The following is a 7,500-nucleotide window of genomic DNA, read 5'->3' as shown; positions in this document are numbered from 1 at the left end:
TCAACCTCCGCTGCTTTCAGCGGGGGTTGACCTGGTGGCCCATTCGCTCCCCGGGCACCAGGTCAACCGCACCCTTTTTCGGCCGCCTTCGCCTCCAAATTTTTCCCCCCGTTTCCTTGCCCACTCCTCGGTCACTTCATACGCCCTCCCCCTTACATCCACCGTACGCAACACCTCCACCGGGCTTAATAGTCCACAACCGGGACCCAGGGCCTTCCCCGCTCTCAACAACCTCCACCCACGGTCCCCCTCCACCGGGCTTAATAGTCCACAACCGGGTCCCAGGGCCTTCCCCGCTCTCAACAACCTCCACCCACGGTCCCCCTCCACCGGGCTTAATAGTCCACAACCGAGACCCAGGGCCTTCCCCGCTCTCAACAACCTCCACCCACGGTCCCCCTCCACCGGGCTTAATAGTCCACAACCGGGTCCCAGGGCCTTCCCCGCTCTCAACAACCTCCACCCACGGTCCCCCTCCACCGGGCTTAATAGTCCACAACCGGGACCCAGGGCCTTCCCCGCTCTCAACAACCTCCACCCACGGTCCCCCTCCACCGGGCTTAATAGTCCACAACCGGGTCCCAGGGCCTTCCCCGCTCTCAACAACCTCCACCCACGGTCCCCCTCCACCGGGCTTAATAGTCCACAACCGAGACCCAGGGCCTTCCCCGCTCTCAACAACCTCCACCCACGGTCCCCCTCCACCGGGCTTAATAGTCCACAACCGGGTCCCAGGGCCTTCCCCGCTCTCAACAACCTCCACCCACGGTCCCCCTCCACCGGGCTTAATAGTCCACAACCGGGACCCAGGGCCTTCCCCGCTCTCAACAACCTCCACCCACGGTCCCCCTCCACCGGGCTTAATAGTCCACAACCGGGACCCAGGGCCTTCCCCGCTCTCAACAACCTCCACCCACGGTCCCCCTCCACCGGGCTTAATAGTCCACAACCGGGTCCCAGGGCCTTCCCCGCTCTCAACAACCTCCACCCACGGTCCCCCTCCACCGGGCTTAATAGTCCACAACCGGGACCCAGGGCCTTCCCCGCTCTCAACAACCTCCACCCACGGTCCCCCTCCACCGGGCTTAATAGTCCACAACCGGGTCCCAGGGCCTTCCCCGCTCTCAACAACCTCCACCCACGGTCCCCCTCCACCGGGCTTAATAGTCCACAACCGAGACCCAGGGCCTTCCCCGCTCTCAACAACCTCCACCCACGGTCCCCCTCCACCGGGCTTAATAGTCCACAACCGGGTCCCAGGGCCTTCCCCGCTCTCAACAACCTCCACCCACGGTCCCCCTCCACCGGGCTTAATAGTCCACAACCGGGACCCAGGGCCTTCCCCGCTCTCAACAACCTCCACCCACGGTCCCCCTCCACCGGGCTTAATAGTCCACAACCGAGACCCAGGGCCTTCCCCGCTCTCAACAACCTCCACCCACGGTCCCCCTCCACCGGGCTTAATAGTCCACAACCGGGACCCAGGGCCTTCCCCGCTCTCAACAACCTCCCCCCACGGTCCCCCTCCACCGGGCTTAATAGTCCACAACCGAGACCCAGGGCCTTCCCCGCTCTCAACAACCTCCACCCACGGTCCCCCTCCACCGGGCTTAATAGTCCACAACCGGGACCCAGGGCCTTCCCCGCTCTCAACAACCTCCACCCACGGTCCCCCTCCACCGGGCTTAATAGTCCACAACCGAGACCCAGGGCCTTCCCCGCTCTCAACAACCTCCACCCACGGTCCCCCTCCACCGGGCTTAATAGTCCACAACCGGGACCCAGGGCCTTCCCCGCTCTCAACAACCTCCCCCCACGGTCCCCCTCCACCGGGCTTAATAGTCCACAACCGAGACCCAGGGCCTTCCCCGCTCTCAACAACCTCCACCCACGGTCCCCCAAGACGCACGTTCCAAGCCTTAACCCTCAGACCATCCACCCCCCGGGCGGGACCCCACACCCACCTGACCCCAACTCACTCCCACCAAAAACACCACCACCGCCACCGCCTCAACGGCCTGCCCCACCCAGCACTCCCACACACACACCTGCCCCACCAACGCTCCACACACGCTTTCTTCCCTCTCCCCGACCCGACCCAAGCCATCGCACCGCACCGGGTGAGGGCCTAAGCTTCCTCGCCCGCCCCCCCGCCCCCGACACGCAGGCAGGCAGAGGGAAAGGCCTCAGCGCCCCCCAGGACCGTCGCGCCGCCTTGGCCTCACGGCTTCCCTGCTCCCGCACGGCAGACACACGCCCCGCTCTACCCCCGCTGGGGCCAAAAGCTGCCTACGGCACCTGGGATTCCCAGGCGGTCACCCATCCAGGTACTAGCCAGGCCCGGGACGGTTTACCTTCCGAGATCGGACGAGATCGGGGGCATTCGGTCCGGTATGGCCGTAGGCCCCCGCCTCCCCGGGCTTTAGCGTCAGCAGCCTGGCCTCAGTCAGCCGGGCCCAAACAATTAACCCGGAGGCCGGGCCGAGGGAAAACTTCCTCCGAGCCGGCCCAAGGGGAAGGGAGGACGAGGACGCCGGGCCCGGGAGGTGACAGGACGTGCACGTCAGACCCGGGAAGCTGTGCGCCCCGAGGTTAACCCCCGGGCCGGGGCGGGGAGAGAAAAATGTTCTAAGTCCGGTAGGGACAGCAGGTCAACCCCGGTCCGAGGCGGGGAGAGAAATTTTCCAAGTCCGGCAGGGACAGCAGGTCAACCCCGGCCGCCGTAGCAGAGGTTGACCTGGTGTCCGATTCGCTCCCCGGGCACCAGGTCAACCTCGGGCGCTTTAGCGGAGGTTGACCTGGTGTCCGATTCGCTCCCCGGGCACCAGGTCAACCTCGGGCGCCTTAGCAGAGGTTGACCTGGTGTCCGATTCGCTCCCCGGGCACCAGGTAAACCGTGGCCGCTTTCAGCGGAGGTTGACCTGGTGGCCGATCCCCTCCTCGGGCTCCAAGTCCGGCAGGGACAGCAGGTGAACCCCGGCCGCTTTAGCAGAGGTTGACCTGGTGTCCGATTCGCTCCCCGGGCACCAGGTAAACCGTGGCCGCTTTCAGCGGAGGTTGACCTGGTGGCCGATCCCCTCCTCGGGCTCCAAGTCCGGCAGGGACAGCAGGTCAACCCCGGCCGCTTTAGCAGAGGTTGACCTGGTGTCCGATTCGCTCCCCGGGCACCAGGTAAACCGTGGCCGCTTTCAGCGGAGGTTGACCTGGTGGCCGATCCCCTCCTCGGGCTCCAAGTCCGGCAGGGACAACAGGTCAACCCCGGTTCCGGGCGGGGAGAGAAAAATTTTCTAAGTCCGGCAGGGACAGCAGGTCAACCCCGGCCGCCGTAGCAGAGGTTGACCTGGTGTCCGATTCGCTCCCCGGGCACCAGGTCAACCTCGGGCGCCTTAGCAGAGGTTGACCTGGTGTCCGATTCGCTCCCCGGGCACCAGGTAAACCGTGGCCGCTTTCAGCGGAGGTTGACCTGGTGGCCGATCCCCTCCTCGGGCTCCAAGTCCGGCAGGGACAGCAGGTGAACCCCGGCCGCTTTAGCAGAGGTTGACCTGGTGTCCGATTCGCTCCCCGGGCACCAGGTAAACCGTGGCCGCTTTCAGCGGAGGTTGACCTGGTGGCCGATCCCCTCCTCGGGCTCCAAGTCCGGCACGGACAGCAGGTCAACCCCGGCCGCTTTAGCAGAGGTTGACCTGGTGTCCGATTCGCTCCCCGGGCACCAGGTAAACCGTGGCCGCTTTCAGCGGAGGTTGACCTGGTGGCCGATCCCCTCCTCGGGCTCCAAGTCCGGCAGGGACAGCAGGTCAACCCCGGCCGCTTTAGCAGAGGTTGACCTGGTGTCCGATTCGCTCCCCGGGCACCAGGTAAACCGTGGCCGCTTTCAGCGGAGGTTGACCTGGTGGCCGATCCCCTCCTCGGGCTCCAAGTCCGGCAGGGACAACAGGTCAACCCCGGTTCCGGGCGGGGAGAGAAAAATTTTCTAAGTCCGGCAGGGACAGCAGGTCAACCCCGGCCGCCGTAGCAGAGGTTGACCTGGTGTCCGATTCGCTCCCCGGGCACCAGGTCAACCTCGGGCGCCTTAGCAGAGGTTGACCTGGTGTCCGATTCGCTCCCCGGGCACCAGGTAAACCGTGGCCGCTTTCAGCGGAGGTTGACCTGGTGGCCGATCCCCTCCTCGGGCTCCAAGTCCGGCAGGGACAGCAGGTGAACCCCGGCCGCTTTAGCAGAGGTTGACCTGGTGTCCGATTCGCTCCCCGGGCACCAGGTAAACCGTGGCCGCTTTCAGCGGAGGTTGACCTGGTGGCCGATCCCCTCCTCGGGCTCCAAGTCCGGCACGGACAGCAGGTCAACCCCGGCCGCTTTAGCAGAGGTTGACCTGGTGTCCGATTCGCTCCCCGGGCACCAGGTAAACCGTGGCCGCTTTCAGCGGAGGTTGACCTGGTGGCCGATCCCCTCCTCGGGCTCCAAGTCCGGCAGGGACAGCAGGTCAACCCCGGCCGCTTCAGCTGAGGTTGACCTGGTGTCCGATTCGCTCCCCGGGCACCAGGTAAACCGTGGCCGCTTTCAGCGGAGGTTGACCTGGTGGCCGATCCCCTCCTGGGGCTCCAAGTCCGGCAGGGACAACAGGTCAACCCCGGTCCCAGGCGGGAGAGAAAAATTTTCTAAGTCCGGCAGGGACAACAGGTCAACCCCGGTTCCGAGCGGGAGAGAAAAATTTTCTAAGTCCGGCAGGGACAACAGGTCAACCCCGGTCCCAGGCGGCAGAGAAAAATTTTCTAAGTCCGGCAGGGACAACAGGTCAACCCCGGTCCCAGGCGGGAGAGAAAAAATTTCTAAGTCCGGCAGGGACAACAGGTCAACCCCGGTCCCAGGCTGGAGAGAAAAATTTTCTAAGTCCGGCAGGGACAGCAGGTCAACCCCGGCCGCTTTAGCAGAGGTTGACCTGGTGTCCGATTCGCTCCCCGGGCACCAGGTCAACCTCTGGCGCTTTAGCAGAGGTTGACCTGGTGTCAGATTCGCTCCCCGGGCACCAGGTCAACCTCGGTCGCTTTAGCAGAGGTTGACCTGGTGTCCGATTCGCTCCCCGGGCACCAGGTAAACCGTGGCCGCTTTCAGCGGAGGTTGACCTGGTGGCCGATCCCCTCCTGGGGCTCCAAGTCCGGCAGGGACAGCAGGTCAACCCCGGTCCCAGGCGGGGAGAGAAAAAATTTCTAAGTCCGGCAGGGACAACAGGTCAACCCCGGTCCCAGGCTGGAGAGAAAAATTTTCCAAGTCCGGCAGGGACAGCAGGTCAACCCCGGCCGCTTCAGCTGAGGTTGACCTGGTGTCCGATTCGCTCCCCGGGCACCAGGTAAACCGTGGCCGCTTTCAGCGGAGGTTTACCTGGTGGCCGATCCCCTCCTCGGGCTCCAAGTCCGGCAGGGACAACAGGTCAACCCCGGTCCCAGGCGGGAGAGAAAAATTTTCTAAGTCCGGCAGGGACAACAGGTCAACCCCGGTTCCGAGCGGGAGAGAAAAATTTTCTAAGTCCGGCAGGGACAACAGGTCAACCCCGGTCCCAGGCGGCAGAGAAAAAATTTCTAAGTCCGGCAGGGACAACAGGTCAACCCCGGTACCGGGCGGGAGAGAAAAAATTTCTAAGTCCGGCAGGGACAACAGGTCAACCCCGGTCCCAGGCGGCAGAGAAAAAATTTCTAAGTCCGGCAGGGACAACAGGTCAACCCCGGTCCCGGGCGGGAGAGAAAAATTTTCTAAGTCCGGCAGGGACAACAGGTCAACCCCGGTCCCAGGCGGCAGAGAAAAAATTTCTAAGTCCGGCAGGGACAACAGGTCAACCCCGGTCCCAGGCGGGAGAGAAAAATTTTCTAAGTCCGGCAGGGACAACAGGTCAACCCCGGTCCCAGGCGGCAGAGAAAAAATTTCTAAGTCCGGCAGGGACAACAGGTCAACCCCGGTACCGGGCGGGAGAGAAAAAATTTCTAAGTCCGGCAGGGACAACAGGTCAACCCCGGTCCCAGGCTGGAGAGAAAAAATTTCTAAGTCCGGCAGGGACAACAGGTCAACCCCGGTCCCAGGCGGCAGAGAAAAAATTTCTAAGTCCGGCAGGGACAACAGGTCAACCCCGGTCCCAGGCGGCAGAGAAAAAATTTCTAAGTCCGGCAGGGACAACAGGTCAACCCCGGTCCCAGGCGGCAGAGAAAAAATTTCTAAGTCCGGCAGGGACAACAGGTCAACCCCGGTCCCAGGCGGGAGAGAAAAATTTTCTAAGTCCGGCAGGGACAACAGGTCAACCCCGGTCCCAGGCGGCAGAGAAAAATTTTCTAAGTCCGGCAGGGACAACAGGTCAACCCCGGTCCCAGGCGGCAGAGAAAAAATTTCTAAGTCCGGCAGGGACAACAGGTCAACCCCGGTCCCAGGCTGGAGAGAAAAAATTTCTAAGTCCGGCAGGGACAACAGGTCAACCCCGGTCCCAGGCGGGAGAGAAAAAATTTCTAAGTCCGGCAGGGACAACAGGTCAACCCCGGTCCCGGGCTGGAGAGAAAAATTTTCTAAGTCCGGCAGGGACAACAGGTCAACCCCGGTCCCGGGCTGGAGAGAAAAAATTTCTAAGTCCGGCAGGGACAACAGGTCAACCCCGGTCCCAGGCGGGAGAGAAAAAATTTCTAAGTCCGGCAGGGACAACAGGTCAACCCCGGTCCCAGGCGGCAGAGAAAAATTTTCTAAGTCCGGCAGGGACAACAGGTCAACCCCGGTCCCAGGCTGGAGAGAAAAAATTTCTAAGTCCGGCAGGGACAACAGGTCAACCCCGGTCCCAGGCGGGAGAGAAAAAATTTCTAAGTCCGGCAGGGACAACAGGTCAACCCCGGTCCCGGGCTGGAGAGAAAAATTTTCTAAGTCCGGCAGGGACAACAGGTCAACCCCGGCCGCTTTAGCGGAGGTTGACCTGGTGTCCGATTCGGTCCCCGGACACCAGGTCAACCTCTGGCGCTTTCAGCGAGGTTGACCTGGTGGCCGGCTGAGCTCTGGAAGTCCGAATGGGGTTGAATTTGACCCGTGCAGCCGACCTAGAGTTCCAGGCGGTCGGCCGCTTTTGTGAGTCGTTCCCGCCTGTTGCCGCTGGGGGACTTTTCACGTATAAGGTTACGACAGGTACCGGGAGAATAGTAAGAGAAGGCTTGTCTGGCTCCAGCCTTTAGAGACGTACACGTGAGAGAGACCGACCGTCGTGTGAAGGCCCTTCCCGGGGACTCGGACGAGGGACCCGGGCGGACGTCTGCGGGGACGTCTGCGGCGGTTCGGGGTGTCGTCTCGGGCCCGATCCTCCGGAGAGGGGGCTCTCGAGGGAGGCTCGGCGCACGTCCGCGGGGACGGCCGCCGGGAGCGAGGCCCCGCTCCTCCTTCCGATCGATGGGGCGCTCGCGGACGAGACGGAGAGGGCCCTTCGCGGGCCGGCACCCTTCCCGCGGCGGGCAGGGATCTCGCCGGTGTTCAGGCGGACCTGGGACCCTG

The 7,500-nt window shown here is 63.3% G+C and overlaps 1 non-coding gene across 1 annotated transcript; it reads right to left on the bottom strand.

The window, feature by feature from the left end:
• Positions 1-2,286: 2,286 nt before the first annotated feature.
• On the bottom strand, positions 2,287-2,405 carry LOC142006695 (5S ribosomal RNA). The gene has a single exon (XR_012643741.1). It is a non-coding gene; the product is annotated as a 5S ribosomal RNA (ribosomal RNA).
• Positions 2,406-7,500: the final 5,095 nt, after the last annotated feature.

Source organism: Carettochelys insculpta, unplaced genomic scaffold (assembly GCF_033958435.1).
Source record: "Carettochelys insculpta isolate YL-2023 unplaced genomic scaffold, ASM3395843v1 scaffold_0110, whole genome shotgun sequence".
NCBI classification, from domain to species: domain Eukaryota; kingdom Metazoa; phylum Chordata; order Testudines; family Carettochelyidae; genus Carettochelys; species Carettochelys insculpta.
This window is presented reverse-complemented; position numbering and strand designations above follow the sequence as displayed.